General features: G+C 40.0%; 1 long non-coding RNA gene across 1 annotated transcript; it reads right to left on the bottom strand.

Moving 5' to 3' along the window:
• LOC309633715 lies at nt 1–18,669 on the bottom strand. The gene is made up of 2 exons (XR_014247682.1): nt 17,604–18,669; nt 1–17,546 (listed from the first exon to the last, which is right to left on the bottom strand). It is a non-coding gene; the product is annotated as an uncharacterized lncRNA (long non-coding RNA).
• Between the last annotated feature and the right edge of the window lie 4,465 nt (nt 18,670–23,134).

Here is a 23,134-nt window from a genome sequence, read left to right as displayed (position 1 = left end):
AATTTATTTATTTATTTTTGGCTGTGTTGGGTCTTCGTTGCTGCATGCAGGCTTTCTCCAGTTGTGGCGAGCGGGGGCTACTCTTGGTTGAGGCACGTGGGCTTCTCATTGCTGTGGCTTCTCTTGTTGCAGAGCACAGGCTCTAGGCGTGCAGGCTCAGTAGTTGTGGCACGTGGGCTCAGTAGTTGTGGCTTGCGGGCTCTAGAACGCAGACTCAGTAGTTGTGGTGCACAGGTTTAGTTGCTCTGCGGCATGTGGGATCCTCCCGGACCAGGGATTGAACCCATGTCCCCTGCTATGCCAGGTGGATTCTTAACCACTGCGCCACCAGGGAAGTCCAAACTCAAGTGGTTTTATAAGCCGGATTTACAAAGCTGCTGAGATCAATATGACCATGATATTAAAACTAGAGAAAGAAAGTGAAAGAAAGGAATATTACAGACGGTTCTCACTTATAAATATAGATGCAAAATTTCACCTAAAAATTAGCAAACTGAATCAAGCAATTAAAAAATACATCATGCCCAGGGACTTCCCTGGTGGTCCAGTGGTTAAGAATCCACTTTTCAATGCAGGGGACGCAGGTTTGACTGCTGGTGGGGGAACTAAGATCCCACATGCAGTGGGGCAACTAAGCCCGGGAGCAGCAACTAGAGAGAAGCCCACGCGCCGCAATGAAGAGCCCGCATGCCCCAACGAAAGATCCTGCGTGCTGCAACTAAGACCCAATGCAGCCAAAACTTAAATAAATAGATATAAAAAAATACATCATGCCGAAACAGGATTTATTCCAAGAATGTAAGAACAGTTTAACACAGAATATCTATCAGTGTACATTATTACTGCATTATTGAGTGTTTCAGGGGTCCCCCAAGATGAGATGATGGAATCAGAAGCAGTTGTAATCACAGCTAAGATTTATTATAAACAACACAGCAAGAATATACAACTAGATGGTTCAGTAAGGGAAAAAGATATAGGTGAGGTCTGGAGAAATCAATACACAGGCTTCCTATGCTTCCCCTTCCCAGTCCAGGAAGAGACACACTTGAGTGTACTTCTTTCTCCAGGAAGAAAAATGAAGCCTTTTGGAAAAGCCCATTTGAGACTCAGAAATTAGGGTTTTTACTGGCGGTCTGGTCACACAGGCATTCTCTGCCCTCAAGTACCAAATTTCTAGCCTCCGAGAAGGAAATCAGGTGCTCACCATAAATCACAGTGTACAAACAACCTAGCCACAGTGAAACATCTATACCAGTTAGAGAATGTTTCAGCAGTCAAGTTCTCACACCTTAGCAGGAGGCCATCGTTGCAAGCAGGTCCTTTTAAAGATAGCAGCTTCAAGGCTGCTATGTTAACTATCTCCTGCACATTAAATTAAAGGAGAAAAATAACATATGGTCAAAAGAATCCCCAATGGTACCAACTTTTTGGTAAGTTTCAACAAACATTCATCATACAAAGTATTTTTAAAATAAAATAGGACTGTCTTAACCCGATATAAGAAATATACCAAGAACTGATAAGCAACATCTTACCAAATGGTTAAATGTAAGAAACATTCTCATAAAGTCAGGAACAAAACAAGAATGCTTCTACTACTGTTCCGATTAGACACTGTACCAGAGTTTCTTGTACTAGACAGTATAAGAAAACTGTATACGTAGAGCTAAGAAATAAAAATTATTTACAGATGAAAATCACATAGAAAAGTCAGAACTATTAGATAAACTGTTAAAATAATGAGTTGAGAAATGTTGTTAGATACAAGATTAATAAACAGAAATCAGTTATTATTCCAACATTCCTATTATTCCCTTTTTACCAATCTAAAAATACAGTCTTTAAAAGATATTTACACTAGCAACAAAGACTACATGAAATTTAGAAATAAACCAAACAGAAAAGGTATAGATCTTCATCTTGGAAATCCAACAATATCACGCCTAGAGTTCTACACTAAAGAAACTCACTTTGGGCATAAGGCGATACATACAAGTATATTCACTTCAGCCTTGATAATAACACAAAAAATTGAGCTTGTTGGGAGAATAAATAATAAACTGATTTACTCATACACTGGGATACTATACAACAGTTTAAATGAAAACATTTGAGCCATGTAGATTAACATGGATAAATCTCAGAGACAGAATTAAGTTTAAAAAAGCAAATTGAAATGAAGGAATGAGGGAAGTCTTTCCAAATATTTGTGATTTTTTTCATCTTTTTAAAAAAGTGTGAAACAAATAAGGCAAACTGTTAACATATGTTCAGTTCTGACAGTGAATACATGGATGTCTATTACATTATTCTGCATACTTTTGTTTTGTTTCATAATAAAAATAAAAATTTAAATACATACATACATAATTTTAAAACTCAGACATTTAACTTGTCAGGACTGGGAAAACAATAAATCTATAGTCAACGAAGGAAAAAAAAAGAATAAATGAAGAGTGGTCTTGGGAGCCCTTGCTCCTATTGTTTGTGGGTGTTTAGATATAGATTCTGGCTTCTGCTGAATAGTGAGAATATTCTCTTAGAGGATACCTCTAGCTTGGGTTGACAGGTGACAAATATATATCTCAACATTCATATTTTGAGCTTCATGCAATCAGGTGAGTGAAATAGTGCAGCAAATCTTCTCCCTTTGCCTGATTGTATCTGTGTAAAGTTTGGAATCAAATAATGTACAAATTTTAATGAAAATAATTATGGATACCCATATGCCATTTTTTTCTGTAGTGCTGGGCTTCACAAAGTTTTAATGGGTGTCGCTTTATAGAAACCACTTTTTAAATTGGAGTATAGTTGCTTTACAATGTGTTAGTTTCTGCTGCACAGCAAAGTGAATCAGTTATATGTATACATATATCCACTCTTTTTTAGATTTCCTTCCCATTTGGTCACCACAGATCATTGAGTAGAGTTCCCTGTGCTAAACAGTAAGTTCTCATTAGTTATCTATTTTATATATAGTAGTGTATATATGTCAATCCCAATCTCCCAATTCATCCCACCCCTCTTTCCCCGCTTGGTAACCATAAGTTTGTTCTCTACATCTATGACTCTGTTTCTGCTTTGCCAATAAGTTCATCTGTACCATTTTTCTAGATTTCACATATAAGCAATACTATACGATATTTGTTTTTCTATTTCTGACTTACTTCACTCTGAATGACAATCTCTAGGTCCACCCAGGTCTCTGCAAATGACACTATTTTGTTCATTTTTATGGTTGAGTAATATTCCATTGTATATATGTACCACATCTTCTTTATCCATTCCTCTGTCGATGGGCATTTAGGTTGCTTCCATGTCCTGGCTATTGTAAATAGCACTGCAATGAACATCAGGGTGCATGCATCCTTTCGAATTATGGTTTCCTCTGGATATATGCCTAGGAGTGGGATTGCTGGGTCATATGGTAGGTCTATTTTTAGTTTTTTAAGGAACCTTCATATTGTTCTCCATAGTGGCTGTACCAGTTTACATTCCCACCAACAGTGTAGGAGGGTTACGTTTTCTCCACACCCTCTCCAGCATTTATTATTTGTAGACTTTTTGGTGATGGCCGTTCTGACTGGTGTGAGGTGATAACCTCATTGCAGTTTTGATTTGCATTTCTCTAATAATTAACAATGCTAAGCATCTTTTCATGTTCCTCTTGGCTATTTGTATGTTTTCTTTGGACAAATTCCTATATAGATCTTCCTCCCATTTTTTGATTGGGTTATTTATTTTTTTGATATTGAGCTGCATGAGCTGTTTGTATATTTTGGAGATTAATCCCTTGTCAGTTGCTTTGTTTGCTAATATTTTCTCCCATTCTGAGGGCTGTCTTTTTGTTTTGTTTATGGTTTCCTTTGCTGTGCAAAAGCCTTTAAGTTTAATTAGATCCCATTTGTTCATTTTTGTTTTTATTTTCATTACTCTGGGAGGTGGGTCAAAAAAAGATCTTGCTGCGATTTATGTCAAAGAGTGTTCTGCCTATGTTTTCCTCTAAGAGTTTTATAGTGTCTGGCTTTATATTTAGGCCTTTAATCCATTTTGAGTTTATTTTTGTGTATGGTGTTAGGGAGTGTTAGAATTTCATTCTTTTACATGTAGCTGTCCAGTTTTCCCAGCACCACTTATTGAAGAGACTGTTTTTTCTCCATTGTATATTCATGCCTCCTTTGTCATAGATTAGGTGACCATAGGTGTGTGGGTTTATCTCTGGGCTTTCTATCCTTTTCCATTGATCTATATTTCTGTTTTTGTGCCAGTACCATACTGTCTTGATTACTGTAGCTTTGTAGTATAGTCTGAAGTCAGGGAACCTGATTCCTCCAGCTCCGTTTTTCTTTCTCAAGATTGCTTTGGCTATTTGGGTTTTTTTGTGTTTCCATATAAATTGTAAAATTTTTTGTTCTAATTCTGTGAAAAATGCCATTGGTAATTTGATAGAGATTGCATTGAATCTGTAGATGGCTTTTGGTAGAAACCACTTTCAGTAGTGAAAGTCCTTGACAACAGAAGTAGCTGGGGACTCAAAGCAATGTCCAAATTTCAACTGCCTTGGCCCAGGACTAGAAGAACATCACCAGCCTGGAAGCTGATAAGACCCAAGTGCTAGCAGCTTCCTTTGGTTCTTGCTTATTTTCTAGCAATTCCAGTGGTCTTATCTATGGATTACTTTATGTCCATAATAATGAACCTCTATGGTCAGTTTACAGTCTTTAGGCAGGGGCCAGGGGTTGAGGGCCAATTGTATGTCTCCCTCTCATGTTTCCCCTCAAACTCATGATATGAATGAGACCTGGGTAAATTACACATTAAGAAGATTATGATTAATGACACTGAGATGATAACTGTACTGGGAAGAACAGCTGGGAACAAAGAGTGTTCTAGATGGAAATACTGGACCAAACCCTGATCCTGTTATTCATCATAGAAAAACTCCCTTCACACAGCATGGAACATGGGGTTCTAAGCCTCTTGGTGTTCCAGTGAGCTAGGGTTGCCAAGAGCACTCATTTGCAAATGTTCTTAGATTCCTACTGTCATGCTTCATTTGATTCTGCTTCCTATTTTGAAGAGATTATTTTTGCTGATTTGACTTAGATAAAAAATCTTTGTTTGTTGATGCTATCTTGTATTTCCACCTTGGCCTCTATAATTCTTTTGTTTCTAAGATCAGCAAGTTTCTAAAAGCCAAATTTGAAAAGCATGTAATTACCTTATAGTGAATACTAAAATGAGAATAATTTTTTTATTGTTAATATAATGAAGTAATTTATTTGCTCTTGTTAATTTTAACCATTAAACCATAGCAGATGGGTGCAGTCCAAAGGCCTGGACACTAGTCCTGGTGGTCACTAACTAGTGGGGTAAATTTGAGTGACCTTGGACATATCATTTAATCTCTCTGGTCTAGTTTCCTCATCTGGAAAATGAAAGGGTTGGGTCAGATGACCTGTAATAGTTACTCCAACTGCAATAGTCTATGCTCGTTTAATACAGGCTCAATCCAGTCTCTAAGTCTGTAATTAAAGTATGATTACATGCTTTTATATGAGATGAGAAGGAAAATCTTCACAGGCCTTTTAGCGTACCTGCCAAAAGGAATCATTCATTATCATTTTGCTTTACTGATATTTACTTCTCACTTCCTAAATTACTCTACAAATAAAATATAAAAATCCAGGAACTTGGTATAGGAAAATGATGCATGTAAATGTATCTCACATCCTTGTCTTTAACATGTTTTTAATTGCTGCATCTCTATGCAATGGTAATTAAATAATTTGCCTATGTCATTCTAAATTCTGAGTGACGACTGTTGTCTGTGTTGAGCTCCAGGTCCAGTGCCTGAAACAAAATAGGTCACATTGAGAGCCTGCAGCTTGGGGAACGTGATCGCAACAAGGCCCTCATTTTCACATTGTACATAATTATAGGAAGACACAATGAGGTTTTTCTGTGGCCTTTTAAAAAATTGTAGGGTCTGTATGTCTAAACTTTTAAAAAATACATACTTCAGTTTTTAGAACAGTTTTTGGTTCACAGTAAAATTGAGGTACAGAGAGTTCCCATATACCTTCTGGCCCTACACATGCATAGCCTCCTCCATTATCAACATCCCTGACCAGGGTGGTACATTTGTTACTATTGATGAACCTACATTGACACATCATAATCACTCAAAGATCATAGTTTACCTTGGGTTTCACTCTTGGTGTTGTACACTTTATGGGTTTGAACAAATGTGTAATGACATGTGTCCACCATTATAGTGTCATGCAGGGTCATTTCACTGCTCTAAAAATCCTATGTGCTCTGCTATTCATCCCTACTTCCTCCTAACCCCTGTAACCGTTGATCGATTTGCTCTCTCCATAGTTCTGACTTTTCCAGAATGTCATATATTTGGAATCATACAGTATTTCATCTTTTCAGAGTGGCTTCTTTCACATAGTAATATGCATTTTAAGTTTCCTCTATGTCTTTTCATGGCTTGATGGCTCATTTCTTTTTAGCGCTGAATTATATTCCATTGCCTGGTTGTACCACAGTTTTTTTTTTTTTTTTTTTTTGGTCTATTCACTTACTGAAGGACATCTTGGTTGTTTCCAAGTTTTGGCAATTATGAATAAAGCTGTTATAAACATCTATGTGCAGGTTTTTGTGAGGACATAGTTTTCAAGTCCTTTGGGTTGAAAGAAAAGTGATTATCGAATTATATGGTAAGATTATTTTAGTTTTGTAAGAAGCTGCCAAATGGTTTTCCAAAGTGGCTGTCCCATTTTGCATTCCTACTATTTTTGCATTCCCATCTCAAGCAACAATCATTGTTAATTGTTTTTAGCAAAATTCTGGAGTCCCACTGAGTTTGGAATGCCTTAGGGGTTAATCAGCACTGGATTTAGGGTGAGGTGACAACCAGCCCCGTAGAGTGGAGGAGGGGGGTGTTCAGGAGGTTTGTAAATGTCGTGTGTGTGTGTGTGTGTGTGTGTGTGTGTGTGTGTGTGTGTGCGCATTAAGAATTATGTCTGTAAGGATGTCATAGATTAGAGAAAAAAAGTGTTTTGAGGATTAATGTGTGAATACACTGTCTCCACTTGGATGGACTGTGTCACTTACTTATGGACACAATTCTATAGTAGTATTTGATTCTCAGAGCAATCACATTTTTTTTTTTTGCTGAATTTCTATTTCTTGCCACAAGGTGGCATCTAATATTCATTAATATCCGAGACACACTTCATCTCTCACCACTCAAACTGGAAACCCACATCTGTCTCAGCCTCTGGACTCTTAGAGTACCACAATTTTTTCAAATGGCAGCATTTCCAAAGGATATTGAGTTACCTTGGGTTCCTCTAGGAGTCTTGAACTAAACCTTTTGTATCTGTAATTCAGATCTGTATCAAGGCATGCGCATGCATTTTAACTTTTTAAGATTGATAATTGTGCTGCAGATCCTTCATAGTTTGGGAACTTTTCCCATGTGTTTCTTTGCCTTACGCCCAAGAGTGGAGGCATGAATTATTTTGACATATGCTTATTATATGCCACATGCTATTTTGCTTGGGAGTGAGAGAGTACAGAGAAGGCTTTACTCAAAGATCTAGGTTTCAAGCTGGGTCTATACAAGATATATGCATGAAACAACCCTGAAGGAAAATCTCCCAAGGAAAATTGGCTAAGTTGAAGACCATTTGTACGAGTAAGGTCTCTAGATCCATGAGGGAAGGGATCAAGTCTGATTGGGTTCACCATTGTGTTTCTAGCACCTTGCACAGTACCTGCAGGGGTCATGACTCAGCTGAAAACTGTGGACTTTGGGTCCCTGAGACCTGGGTTCAAAAGCCTGCTTGCTAGCAGTAGGACCTTGGACAAGTCACTAAGATGGTTTGTGCTCTATTTTTCCTCTCTGTTATGTGAGGATGATAATTAAAACCTCAAAAGACTGTTGTAAAGATTGAGTGAATAATATAAATGAAACCAACTGCCAGTGGGTGTTAGGGCCCTGAGTTTCTTCTCTTTTCAAAGATGTAAAATTATCTTGAGCTGGATGTCGCAAGGATTTGGCCCAGAGACACCATTCCCGCGTTCCCGCGTGCAAAACCCTTGTATCCATTAAGCACTATAGATTCAGTGCCTTAGGAGTACCAGCGTTGCAGGGAACCGTGGGAATGCTTGGAAACCAAAAAGAAATGTATTGATTTCAAAATATGAAAAGAAAACTGAAAAATCAAAATTAATGAACATTTCATTAAATGTCTATTAAACATTATATCAGTGACTTAACTGCTTCTAGCTCTTATATAGCCACGTAGAAGTTGCATTTAACGTGGGATGTGAGTAAATTAAAACTTTTTGATTTGGTGTGGGATGAAGACTTAGGGACACAGGCCTATAAAGTTCTTAAAACAGTTCCACTCCTATGGCTGGTGCAGGTATGGAATCCTTAAGGGTGAGCTGGCTTGCCATGCCAGGTGAGGCAGGGCCTGGGGGTTTATCAGTCCTCCTGACCTGTTACTTTCCTTCAACAGCTAGATCAGATAGCATAGGGTGAGCCTGACAGAGGATGAAGAATGGATTGGAAAAAGGGTTCTGTGGATCCTTTCTCATTAGTGGATACTCTTTGGCTTCTCAGTAATAAGGAAATTAACAATTTACATTTGACTTATACTTTATTTTAAAAATCTAGCCGTATCCATTGATCTTTTCCAGTTGCAGTGAGAGCCCCAGAAAAAGAAAAACTCTTGGTGTATGTTGGTAATATGAGAGGACACTCATATTACAGTCTATTTCCTCTTATTTACTAAATGCATGTTTTATGTAAGAATATCCTCCCCTTGGGTTGAGTTATGGCACTACCTTCTCCTTCTGTAAAGGTGGGGAGGGCTGGATGAAGCTGGGAGATAAGCAGAAGCATCTGTATGCTATAGAAAGAGGAGGAAATGCTTCGTCAGGAGCTTGGAGCTCCCAGGACTGGTTTTGATACCCAGCCATTAAGTTCAAGCTTATGTCTCCCAGAGTCACTGCATTAAAGCACAGGGAATTTTAGGAACCCAGGAGAGTGACTGCTAGACTGCTTAGACTGCTCACCTGACAAAACCTCCACTCTATGCCAATAAGGATTTAGTTGCCAGAGAAATTGGTGTGTGTGTGTGTGTGTGTGTGTGTGTGTGTGTGTGTGTGTGTGTGTGTGGCAAGAGGGGTGGATTAGCTTCTTTGCAAAAGGAGACTTCAGTTTGTAGAAGAAGCCACACTGGTTTGCGTTATAGAGGATGCCTATATTCCTAGGCATCTATTATGCTCTGTGATTGATAATATTTGCATCCGTTGTTTTTCCAGGAAGTTACTGAGCAAAGTGAGGAACACCATCCTAGAAGGGCAAAGGCAGAGTTGTCTGTGATTTTTTGAAAGACTACTGAACCTGAAACACAGCTCAGGAAAGTGGGGCCTGAGGAAACGTGACCAGGATATGCAAACTGATGAGCAGAGCACCTGAGTTAATTGTGGAGGAGGAGGGAGCCAGAACAAGGTGCACAAAGTTTACCTGGTTTGTTGAACAGGTGTCATCTCTGTCATACATCACTAAGCACCAGGCTGAGACAAAGGCGACTTCCTCCTTCTCATGGTGTTGCTGTTTGCACTTGACATCAGGGCTGACAGGATGAGAGGAGGGATGTGGCCGTGAGCCAGCTCAAAGGGGCTCAGGACCCAGTGACTTTTAGCTGTGAGCACAGTCTAAGAAAGGGCAAGTCCTGGTGCAACAAGGCACCCGAGCCCTGTCTCCTGGTGTCCTCTTCACTAAGGCAGAGAATGTGGGTTTCTCCAATGGCCGGTCCTGGGGACTTGAACTGCCTAGGACTGCTCTGACTCTTTTTTTTTCTTCCTGTCGTGGTATTGGAAAGGCTGTGAGAATAACTTAACCAACCTGCTCTTGATTAGAACTACAGGGGAAAAAAGAATATCCTGGGAGATCATCACAGTTGCAGATTCACCTCACTTTAAGCAGATGATGAAATTCAAAACTCTGGTTTACATAGATAATAGTGCATATCAGATGCACTAAGTTTACCTCACGAAAGAATGCACACTAAGATTCTTTTTAAAAGTAAGCCTGCTTGGTGAATTTTTAAATATTGAAATATATGAGAGTCCCATTTGCATTCAGCTTTTAGAAATATGTATGTTTACCTAAGGAAGGGACATGTGAAATTGAAGAAATAACAGACTGCTAAATTTTAAAAAAATATTTATAAATTTACATTGAGAATAATGAACTTGTTTGGTGTTCAGTTCTGAGTTTTGAGAAATGTATAAAGTCATGTAATCACCACCATGATCAAGGTACAGAATATTTCCATCACTCCCCCAAATTCCCTTAAGCTGCCCTTTTAGAGTCAAATTTTTCCTCAACCGCTGACCCTTGACAAACTGTTCTCCATCTGTATAGTTTTGCCTTTTGCAGAAGGTCATACAAATTGTAGACTATTTTCTATTGTGTGGATGTAACTCAGTTTGTTTATCCATTCACCAATTGAAGGATATTTGGATTGTTTCTAGTTTGGTGATTATGAATAAAACTGCTCTAAGCATCTGCATACAAGTTTTTGTATAAACATAAGTTTTCATTTCTCTAAGGTAAATATTTAGGAATGGAGTTTCTGGGTTATATGGTAAGTGTATGTTTATCTTTATAAGAAACTGCCAAATAGCTCTCTAAAATGGCTATATTGTTTGTATTCTTACCAGCAATGTATGAGAATTCCAGTGGCACTAAACAATATGAAACAATTTTTGCTCTTAATGATAACACATATTTTCAAGAACTTAAGACAAGAAAAATAGCCCATGATTTTTATCCAGAGTTTTAGAATTTCTGTTGTTCTTTATCTTTCCTCATTCCTGAAGTTCTAAGTTTCCCTTTGGTATCATTTCCTTTTAGGCTGAAGAACATCCTTCAGCATTTCTTTTAGAGCAGATCTTCTGCTAACAAATTCTTACTTTTCCTTAATCTGAAAATGTCTTTTATTTGCCTTGAAGGTTATATTCAATGGGTTTAATGTCTGAGTTGACAGCTCTTTCAGATTGTTAGAGGTTCTGTTCCATTGTCTTCTGGCCTCCATGGTGCCTGATGAGAAATCTGCAGTTATTTGACTAATGTCTCTTGTATGTAATATATCATTTTTCTCTGGCTGTTTTCAAGATTTTTTTCTTACCATATGTTTTCTATCAATTTGGTTATGATTTGCTGGTTTTCATTGAGTTTCTCTTGATTGAGGTTCACTGATATTTTTGATTTGTAAATCTATATTTTCCACAAAATTTGGAAGGTTTTCACCCTTATTTCTTCAAATATTGTTTCTGTACCCATATCTCTCTTCTCATTTTGGGACTCAATGACATGAATGTTAAACTTTTGATATCATCTCACAAGTTCCTAAAGCTAAATTTATTTGTTTGAAAATTTGTTTTTTCTCTCTTCTTCAGATTGGAAAATCACTATTGATCTACCTTCAGATTCACTCACTTTTTCCTTTGTCATCTTCATTCTGCTATTGAGTGAATTCTTTATTTCAGATATCATATCTTTTAGTTCTACACTAAAAAGTAGTTTCTTTTTCTCTGATGAGAATGTCTGTCTTTATATCCTTGTCAAAAGTATACATCCATATCTCATGGAGTGTGGTTATAATATTGCTTTAATGTCTCTGTCTGATCATTCCAATATCTAGGTATTCCCAGGGTTGGCATCTGCAAATTGCCTTTTCTTGAGCCTTGGCCATATTTTCCTCGTTGTTGGCATGTTGAGTAATTTTAGATTGTATCCTGAACACTTTGAATAGTATGTTGTGAAAGTCTGAGTCCTGTTAAAATCCTCTGGAGAATGTTTATTTACTTATTTTTTGTTTTAACAGGCAATCAACCTGATTATGTTCAGACTGCAGGTTCAGTTTTACCTACTTAGGGGTGGTAGATCCAACATCAGTTTGATGAATCTATCCAGGCATGTGCCACTCAGAGTTTACTCTGGGACTTAGTCAGTCTTTATATCATAGTTCATTACTCAAAGTCTTCACTATGCTTCTTTGGATCTGTTCCACATGTGTGCTGTTCAAAAGTGAGCTTGGGGTTTGTATTGGTTCCTACACAGAATTATGGTGTCTGCTTCTCCAGCTCTCTTCTCTATAAAATTACCCCACCCCCCAATTTGATGCGTTTCTTGTCTTGTTTCCTTTGACAAGAAATATAGGTTTTCTAAGAGTTTTCGTATACCCCCATGTTGTCACACAGTTCCATGTGATGGGGCCTCCCTAGGGGCAAAGTGACAAGAGAAAAGAGAGAAAAAATACTGAGAATTGTCCCCACCATTCTTGTGCTGATTTTAGGATCACAGGAGCTTTCTTCTCCAGTTTTATGTGTCCATACCACTGCTGTCACTGCAGTGGTGTAGAAAAGAGAGAAAAAATAGAGAAAACAATGAAGTTTCTTCTACACTTTCTGGCTCATAAGGGCACTTTTACCTAGTCTTATGGCCAGAAAAAGGGGGTTTTGCTCAGAATTTTTGCTGACTGTACCTGTTGTGCAGTTCAGCAACTCAGCCTCTCCCCCTCGGGTCAAAGCCAGGAGATAAAGAAGAAAAACAAACAAAAAAAGACAAACAAAAAACTAAGAAACTCACTGTGATACTTGTCATTTAAGTCTGGGCTTCCCTTCCCAATCTACCTGCTATTCTTTATTTTCACAGAGCCCTAAGGTATTTGCTTTTTCTATTTAGTCTAGAATTTTTGTTGAAATCAGTGGAAGAGAGAGGCTATAGCGAGCACACTCCATTTTGGCTAGCAATGGAAATCTTCAGCTAAAGTTTAACATGTGATGAAGAGCTTGTTCCTTGTCTGCTCTCTTGGATTGGGACCTCCTTAGAAGAATAATCAATTCCCATTGTAGCCACTTCTCCCCAGCTCCACACCTGCCTGTGCACCATGGACTCTGACACGGCTCCTTTCAGATACTTTGTACCCACGAATATGTCCATGCCTCACAGCCCTGTCATCCTTGGTCAGGTCCCAACTGGAAGCTTCCATGACCACCTTTCCTCACCAATGCTCTCATGCCCATAATGCTTGGAGCCTTCTCTACATGATCCAAACTTCTGCTGCTTCTTTCACTCCTAAACATTTCCATGTGCCCTTTAAAACACACTCCCTTAAGTTCCCAGCCTCTTCTCACAATGTTTCTTTTACCTTCTCATATTAACTAAAACTTGGTTCTTATTCTGAGGACACTTATTCCCCTGTAGTTCTCCCCAGAAGAAGTAGCTCATTCATTCATTTCCCTCCTCCACTTCACTATACACACTCTTTAAGAAGACAACCCTGGGGGGAGATTAGGAGAGGCAGGTGGGACCCCAGACCGGAGGATCAGGAGAGGAGAGGAGGGTGTTTGCCCTGCCCACTTGAGCCCAGGAAGCCTGCTATGCTCCCAGGCGAGGTCCCCTGCCCTCTGAGACCAGGGGTGGGAGGCACGCCTGGGCCCCTTCTGTTCCTTGAGCCTAAATCCCACCCCCACAGCCCCCAGGGCCTTTTCCAGCCCTGTGGATCCTGAGCATTGGCCCCGCCCACCACCCAAATTTCACCCTTACTTAGGCCATGCTCTCCACAGCCAAGGCCTTCCCCCCCACCTTTTTATTTTTTTCTTTTTTTTCCTTTCCTTCTCCTCTTTTTTACTATTGTGGTACTGATGTACCTTCCAGTTGTTGATTCATCTATATTTTTATTTTTACATTCTTTCTAACATATCTGTTAGCTTCCTAGTCTAATTTTATTTTTTTACTTTGTTATTTTTCTCTCTCTCTTTTTTTTTTTGCCACCCCATGCGGCTTGTGGGATCTTGAGCCCAGGGTTGGGGGGAAGCTCCCGCAGTGGGAGCTCTGAGTCCGAACCACTGAACTAACAGAGAACCTCAGACTCCAGGGAATATTCATTGGAGTGAGGTCTCACAGAGTTCCTCATCTTAGCACCAAGACCCAGCTCTACCCAATAGCCTATAAACTCCAGTGTTGGAAGCTTCAGGCCAAACAACCAGTAAAACAGGAACACAATCCCACTGATAAAAAAAAAAAAAATGAGATGGGGAAAAAATATGTCACAGATGAAGGAGCAAGGTAAAAACCTACAAGACCAAATAAATGAAGAGGAAATAGGCAATCTACCTGAAAAAGAATTCAGAGTAATGATAGTAAAGATAATCCAGAATCTTGGAAATAGAATGGAAGCACGGATTGAGAAAACACAAGAAATGTTTAACAAATATTTCACAATATTGCATGACTCTCCAAGCCTCCCACACTGTTGGTGGGAATGTAAATTGATACAACCACTATGGAAAACAGTATGGACGTTCCTTAAAAAACTAAAAATAGAACTACCATATGACCCAGCAATCCCACTGCTGGGTATATAGCCTGAGAAAACCATAATTTAAAAAGAGACATGCACCACAATGTTCATTGCAGCACTATTTACAGTAGCCAGGACATGGAACCAACCTAGATGTCTATCAACAGATGAATGGATGAAGAAGATTTGCCACATATATACAATGGAATATTACTCAGCCATAAAAAGAAACGAAATTGAGTTATTTGTAGTGAGGTGGATGGACCTAGAATCTGTCATATAGAGTGAAGTAAGTCAGAAAGAGAAAAACAAATACCGTATGCTAATGCATATATATGGAATCTAAAAAAAAAACAACAAAAAAAAATGGTACTGATGAACCTAGTTGCAGGACAGGAATAAAGAGGTAGACATAGAGAATGGACTTGATGACATGGGGTGGGAGGGTGAAGTGAGAGTAGCATCGACATATATACACTACTGAATATAAAGTAGTTGGCTGGTGGGAAGAAGCAGCATAGCACAGGGAGATCAGCTCGGTGTTTTGTGTCCACCTAGAGAGGCGGGATAGGGAGCGTGGGAGGGAGGCTCAAGAGGGAGGGGATATGGGGACATGTGTATGCATATGGCTGATTTGCTTTGTTGTGCAACAGAAACTAACACAGTACCGTGAAGCAATTATACTCCAATAAAGATCTATTAAAAATAATTTAAAAAAAGAAGACAATCTGCCTCCTAATCCACAGAGACATCATCTGTCAGAATAGAAGGACTTCAACTCCCTACCTTCCCATTTTCCACTTTTCTGAGCCGGTTTGTCCTTCCCTCTTGCCCCAGTGGAAACAGGGATTCCTCTCCCCTCCTGAGGGGAGAGGAACCAAACTGCCCCTTGGTTTGTGCACTAGATCTCATCTTTTTCCTCCTCAGTTCTAGCCAATGGAATAAAACAAAGGACAAAAGCAAGAGCAATAAATATTCTTTGAAAAGGAAACAAAATTACCACTATTAACAAAAATAATGTAAATATAGTGGCTTACCTATCAAAATCAGCTAAAAAGCCAAGAGAAAAATGAGCTAATTAAAATATGAAATTGTCCCCAAAACACCAGTACTTAAAAACCAGATCAATGTAACAGAATAGAGAGTCCACAAATAAACCCAAGTGTGAATAAAAATTTCATATATAATAAAGGCAGACATTGCATACCAGGAGATAAGGGAAGAATCAGTCAATGAAAGGTGCTAGGTTACTTGGAAATTTTCATTTAAAAAGGAAAAAATTAAATCATATCCCTACCTCACTCTCCATATGGTATACCAAAATAAATTCAGATGAATTAAATAATTCAATGTAAAAGAAGAAACCGAAAAATAACCTTAAAAAATCAGGGACTATTTTTCTGCAAAAGTTGAAAATACAAAGCAAAAGATGGATAGAGTTGACTACATAAAAATTTTTAATTCATGTATAAAAAACATACAGTATTGTTAGGCGTAAATGAGAACTCAGTGTTACCTTTGCAACTTTTCTGTAAACCTAAAATGATTCCAAAATAAGTAACAAAAATTCACACACATACACACACTCAGACACACAATATCTATCATAACTATGAATCTATATATCCTTTTCCACTTCTGGGAATTTATTTTACAGATATACTTACACATGTACAAAGTGAACTTTGTGAGAAGTCTCTCCTGGTTCAATTCTTGCCAAGTTATTTGCAATAGCAAAATATTCTATACAACCTAAATTACAGTGATAAGGAACTACTTTAAAAATGATGGTATACTCATACAATCGAATACCATCCAACTGTTTAAATAATAAGAAAACTTCTGATATGGAAAGGTGTCAAAGACAATCATTTTTTAAGTAAAAAATTTTTAAGTTAAAAACAACACACAAAAATAAAACAAAAAATTAAACAAACACAACCTCCAAAAGAAGACAAAGCAAAGTTTTATAATATGTTACTTTTGGGTGAAAAGGGGAGGTGAGAATATTTATTTATCAATATATTGCTCATCTGTGCAAAAAGAAACTCTAGAAGGATACACAGAACACTAATAACATGGTGGTACAAGGATATAGGCAGCAACTGAACAATGAAGGACAGGAGTAAGAGGGTGACATTTTATGTATATAACTGAACTAAAAAGTTACGTATTTAATGTCTGCACCATGTGGTTGCAGTATCTATTTTAATAATTAAATGGAAAAATAAACTCAAGTGTATCTAGAAGTAACCCTTCACCCAGAAAAATACGCCAGTGTGCCACCAACAATGTTAAAGACCAACAGAGCATGGCTCTAACGGCAGGTTCTCAGATATCTGGCACAGGCTCATGTGGAAGAAATGTTTTTAAGTCCTGGGACTTTCCCTTAATCCACAGAATCTCTGATCACATCAACACCCACTTACTCTGCCTTCCTGAAGGTTCTACTTTCACTTTGGCATCAGGCTAGTTATTCCAGGTGCCATCAGGACCAGAAACCCCAGGATGGGAAAAGCAATGAAATGCCTCTCCAAGCCTTGCTGATGAGCAGACCCACAACGAGCCAGCCGTCTACTTCTCTCTAAGAAGCCCCTCAAGACATGAGCAGTCATCTGGGATTTCCAGCTGTGCAGATATGAATGTGTCATCCTTGTAAGCTCAGTAAGTCCAGTCATGTACACACACCTGTGTTTCCCAAGAACCACCATCTGGTGTTGGGTGTGTACAGTAGAGTCATCTTATTTGCAACAAAGCAGTATTTCTCTCTTTTTTTTTTGGCTACTTTGGGTCTTCATTGCCGCGCGTGGATTTTCTCTAGTTGCGGTGAGCGGGAGGTACTCTTCGTTGCGGTGTGCGGGCTTCTCGTTGCGGTGGCTTCTCTTGTTGAGGAGCATGGGCTCTAGGAGCCCAGCCTTCAGTAGTTGCAGCATGCAGGCTCAGTAGTTGCGGCATGTGGGCCCTAGAGCGCATGGGCTTCAGTAGCTGTGGTGCGCGGGCTTAGTTGCTCCGTGGCATGTGGGATCTTCCCAGACCAGGGCTCGAACCCGTGTCCCCTGCATTGGCAGGCAGATTCTTAACCACTGTGCCACCAGGGAAGTCCCAAAGCAGTATTTCTTTGACTTAATCTTCTCCTCAAAACTTTGGACCATTGTAAAGCAATTATACTCCAATAAAGATGTTTAAAAAAAAAAAAACCTTTGGGTATTCCAACCCCTCACACCTTCCTTCTGTCCTTTGGAGCTCCTGGGGTCTCATATGGGCTCAAGAATGTCCATCTGGATTTGCCCATCTTGTTCTTGTCCTCAGTGGCCCTGACCTCATCAAGCAGTTTTATTGTCTCTGTGATAATCCTGTCCCCAGAGTCCTGTGGTGACACTGGGGCTCTGGATCACAAGGAGCTACCTATGACCTCTGCGTTCCTGTGGCCTTGTTACACTTTCATTCTGTGCTCCAACAGGTGAAGGCAAGTGTGGAAACGGCCTTCTACCTTTACAACCTTGAACTAAGGGGACTGCAAAGCTCTGTGCTCTATGTGAGCACCGAGACTCTGGGCAACCCCAGGCCACCAGCATCAACCTCTAGAGACTAGTCAAGAGAACAATCCCAACGCGTGTCTTGCTGTATTTAAAACTACCCATCCCCCACTGTCAGCCATTTCCCCCAGAGAGTGCTGTGATCCTCACCTAACCACGCCCCGGCCCTGATGATTTCCATTTTTATCCATTTGCCTGCCAGGTGAGTCAAAGGGAGACTTTCATTTTTTATTTTTATTTAAAATTTTTATTGGAGTATAGTTGATTTACAATGTTGCGTGAGTTTCAGGTGTACAACAAAGTGAATCAGTTATACATATACATATATCCACTCTTTTTAAGATTCTTTTCCCATATAGGCCATTACAGAGTATTGAGTAGAGTGCCCTGTGCTATACAGTAGGTCCTTATTAGTTATCTATTTTATATATAGTAGTGTGTATATGTCAATCCCAATCTCCCAATTTATCCCTCCCCACCCTTACCCCCTGGTAATCATAAGTTTTTTTCTACATCTGTAACTCTATTTCTGTTGTGTAGATAAGTTCATTTGTACCCATTTTTTTAGATTCCACATATAAACGATATCATATGGTATTTGTCTTTCTCTTTCTGACTTACTTCACTTAGTATGATAATCTCTAGGTCCATCCATGTTACTGCAAATATCATTATTTCATTCTTTTTTTATGGCTGTGTAATATTCCATTGTATATATGTACCGCATCTTCTTTATCCATTCCTCTAGAAGGTTTAAGGGCCTTGCTCCTGACGACTGGAAGCCAGGCTCAGGGGTCATTGACCTGCTTCCCATGGGTGTCTCAACATCACTGGATTTACAGTGAGAGCCTTCTCTCTGTCTCTCCAGCACAGGCACACACACACACACACTCACACACACAGCTGCAGCAGTTGTACACTTACGGAACTTGCAAAAATGCAAATAGCTTCTAATAGCATTTAGATACATTAACAGGTGCCATCACAAAAACCTGGAATATCTTTCTCTTTTTTTCCTCCTTACTGCTTATCTCTAGAAGCAGGGCTGAACTGAGACATGTGGGTGCCCAGAGCAGGCCCATTAATTGACATCCTGTTACACCATTATTCTTTAAATGTTTGTTTAACATTTATATTTATGGGAGAAGCTGACGGCTGACTGGGGGAAGATCAGAGAAGAGGAACACCGGGGGTGCCCCCATCCTCTTTTAACATCTTTAACATCAGCAGTTCCATTCTCACCACAAACCTGTGCTTACCCAGCCCTGCCTTCTCAGAAGGAAGTTAGGTGGCCATGTGTTGTTATTTGAGCGTGCATCTTTGGGGTTTCCTCATAATTCATAAGAGTTTTACTTCCAATCACATCTAATACTACCCTGGAGAGAAGTATGGACATGCACAGTTGGTTGTATTTCTGATGATATTATAGTGCCTCTTATAATAGGCAATCCAGGCAGCCACCCAGATTTTCTTCTTCTTAATCTGGTCTTGATTCTACGTTATCTCTCTCCTGGGTATCAGGTTGTGTTTCTGTCTCCCTGCCGTGTATCAATACCTTACTTACATGGCACTTCCTTAGTGAAGACTTTTCCCAGGAACCAAACTCCACAGCGACCTGTGCTCCTCTGAACTCACAGACTTTCACATGTGTGGTAATTATGTTTTTCATTTGCCATCCAGCCATCTGTGTATCTGTTCAGCAAACAGCCATCGGATCCATGACTGCTGCTGGGCATTGGAGATAAGAATGGGACACTGTGTTTACCTTGAAGGGTCTTATAATCTACAATCTGTCTTAAACTGTTATTCATTTCTGTGGGTATATTTGATCGTTTTGGCTAAATTGTGTATTGAAATCACGGATCTTGTCTTTTGTTTATTTGACCAGTGTTGTAAGTTGGGTTCCTTGGAAGCAGATGCTGAAATGGTTAGTGTGAAGGAGATTTATTAGGCAGTGCTTTGGAGGGAAGGAAGCATGAGATTAGGCAGGGGGAGACAGCCAGGGGTGATGCAGTCCTAACAGAAGCCGTTGCCAACGCTGTGGAAAGTTCTGAAGCTGGGATGACCCTTCAGAGCTATTCTAAGTTGGAAATAACTGGTTTGGGGACATTTCAGACTTAACTTTTCAAATATCCATACCAAATGGACATCTGGTCCACTGACGCTCACTTCCTGATGGATTTAGTGTGGGATAAGAGTAGTCTGGAAGCGCTGTTTCATAGCCTCGGATTCACCCTGAGTCTACTTAACTTTACAGACACACCCTTGGGTAAATCTGCATGCATATCACTCAGCCTCCTCTCTGGGAATGCTCAGCTCTTGAGGAGCAGCTGCAGCCACAGCCCTGTGTTCACATTTGAAAACTTGCCATGAACTCTGTGTTCAGCAGCTCAGAAAATCCACCTGTCGAATATGGGATGGACTCGGAATTAACTAATATTTTCTGCAATGGAATCTCTTAACATTATTCCTAATATCACTATAATCATCTTAAAAATGTCTCTACTCTCTGCCTTTTCAAATCATACTCATCCTTTGAGGCAGAACTAAAATGCACTTTAAATAAATAATATTGAGCATCTACTACGTGATAAGCACCAGCTGAACCCTGGGGAAAGGCAACTTTGAGAGAGGTGCCATCCCTGACTTCAGACCTAAAGACAAGGAGGGAGGGACATAAATGAGTACATAAGTAATTAGAATACAAGAATTATATATATGGAATGACTGTATAATTTATTGTCCTAATCTGGACATTTTTGAGAGCAAAATGAGGGAACCATTAATGTACAAGCAGGAACATCAGGTATAAACTGGGACCATCCCAAGCAAACTGGAATATAGGGTCATCCTATTAATTAATAAAATGTCACAGGAACTTGGAAAACAGAGTATGAATTCAGATTGAGAAGATAGTGGAAAACCTAACGAGAAGATGTAGCTTTTGAACCAGAATTTAAATAAATATGTTCATGGTTGTAAGATTGAGCCTTCCCAGGAGAGGGAACCCTGCAGGGACGTATGTGGTGAATTCCGGAATACATATAATGAATATTTCAGTGAGATCTGAATGCAAGGTGTAAGTTGAGTGCAGTGACATGTGACTCAGGAATGTTGGGTCGGATCCTGATGATGTGGTGTCTTAAGTGTCTTACTAAGATGTTTGGGCTTAAAACGGTTGATAACAGGGAACCACCAAAAATTGTTGAGCATGGGGAGGAACTGATAAATAAGGTAGAAGACAAGTTAGTGATCCTAAAGGCTGGAGTCAGAGAGGACAGTTAGAATATAGACCAATAGTCTAATTAAGGCCAGTGAGAATGGAAAGAGAGTGGAATTTCGACCTACAATAGAATAGAAGTCTTGGTTCAGTTGAATATGAAGGAAGAGAGGAGAGGTCTCTGGACCAGCTGCTGGCTTAGTGCTGCCATTACTTGAAGCAGTGAGCACTGGAGGAGCTTGCTGAGCCTGATGGAGGGATGAGCTAGTGAATTGTGCTTGGTGCTGGTGGGAGACTGAAGGTGACAGCCCAGCTGCCTCCATGGGGTTTCCGTGGGGGCCCCACTGGGAGCTACCCATTGGTGGCATGCTAAGAGCATTCAGTGAAGCCCAGTCCCAAGACATTGAAGTGGTTCCAGGAACCAGAGGCATGAGGATGAATAGGACAGGACTCTCAGGAGAACAGACCTCATTGCTGGGAGTTGCTGCCAGCTCTTGGGCACTGCAGCTGAGGACAGCTGCACACAGGAGAATGGAGGAACCACTGTGATGGGCCACAGCTGACAGAGCTCCATGAAAAACAGCCAACAGGGACTGCTGGGGAAACATTCTTCATCTACCCCATCTGGGATCCTTCTGTTACCATGGCAGAGTTACCAAGGACATTCTCATTAAGGGCAGAAATGGCTGGATTTTTCTCATGCTCCATGCTGATGAGCAAGTAGATCTGGTGGATCAGAGGCCTAGGTACTGTGGGGGCCTGAGCCAGGCCTAATAGCCTACGGATGCCCTCACTCTCCCCAGCTAGCCCCTAAAATGACTGAAGGTGAGACTATGGCTATTCTATTTCTATATTACCGAGAGCAGAGCAGAGGCCTTGATATTTTTTGTTTAGACTGACTGCCACTGTATTAGTCCAAGAGCTATTGGGCCGACCAAAGTAACAACTAGTGGTCGCTAGAGCCGAGGGCACAGCCCAGAGGTAATGCAATGGATGCTTTGTCCTCTGAGATGATGAAGAGCCGACCAGCTCCTGTCCTTCTGAATGAGACAGGACATCTCTAGCCTCTTGGCTCCAGACACTGACATCTTCTTCATGTCAACATAAGAAGAAATTGTGGCCTACTGGCAAAGTGCCAATTAAGAACCAAAACTTGGTTTGGAGACCTTGTGTCTCAGTCAGTTCAGGCTGCCATAACAAAATACCATAGACTGGATGGCTTAAACAGAAAACATCTCTTTTCTTACAGTTCTGGAGGCTGGGGAGTCCAAGATCAAGGCAGATTCAGTTCCTGGTCAAGGTCCACTTTCTGGCTTTCAGATGGCCACCTTCTTGCTGTGTCCTCACATGGCAGGGAGAGAGGTGGCAGGGTGGAGGGGGATAGAGAGAGAGAGAGAGAGTGTGCCAGTGCACCAGAGTACCAGTCTTTCTTCCTCTTCTTATAAGGGCACTGACCACATCATGGGGGCCCCATCCTCATGACCTCATCTAAATCTAATTACCTCCCAAAGGCCCCACCTCCAGGTACAATCGCACTGGAGGTTAGGACTTCAGGATATGAATTTTTGGAGGACACAAACATTCAGTCCATCGCATATTGGAACTCCTTTTAGCCTTACATTATCACTTGCTGGAAGGAGCGAGGCAGTGGGGGTGATGGTGATGGGGAGCATTATGGTTTCTTCTGTGTACTCTCTTTAAAAAAGAACTCTAAACCGAATCATCAGGATTAATCCCTATCTTAAGTATGTCTCTTAATTGCACCAGAAAACACTTTAAAATGGGCAAGACTTATCCCTGGAATGTACATTTTGGATTAAGATCAATTTTAGACATGTCATTTCTTTAGCTAAAGTGAAGGGAAAACAAGTTTTATTTGATCTTCCTAAAGATCTTTCCTCAGTGTCTTACTTCTTCTCCTGCCATCAAATTCTTACCTTGACTGAAAAGCCATGTTAAGTGCAAGGCAAATT

This window comes from Balaenoptera borealis (assembly GCF_965194805.1).
Source record: "Balaenoptera borealis genome assembly, chromosome: 8".
Taxonomy (NCBI): domain Eukaryota; kingdom Metazoa; phylum Chordata; class Mammalia; order Artiodactyla; family Balaenopteridae; genus Balaenoptera; species Balaenoptera borealis.
The sequence above is the reverse complement of the archived record's forward strand: the minus strand, read 5'-3'. Positions and strand labels throughout refer to the sequence as shown.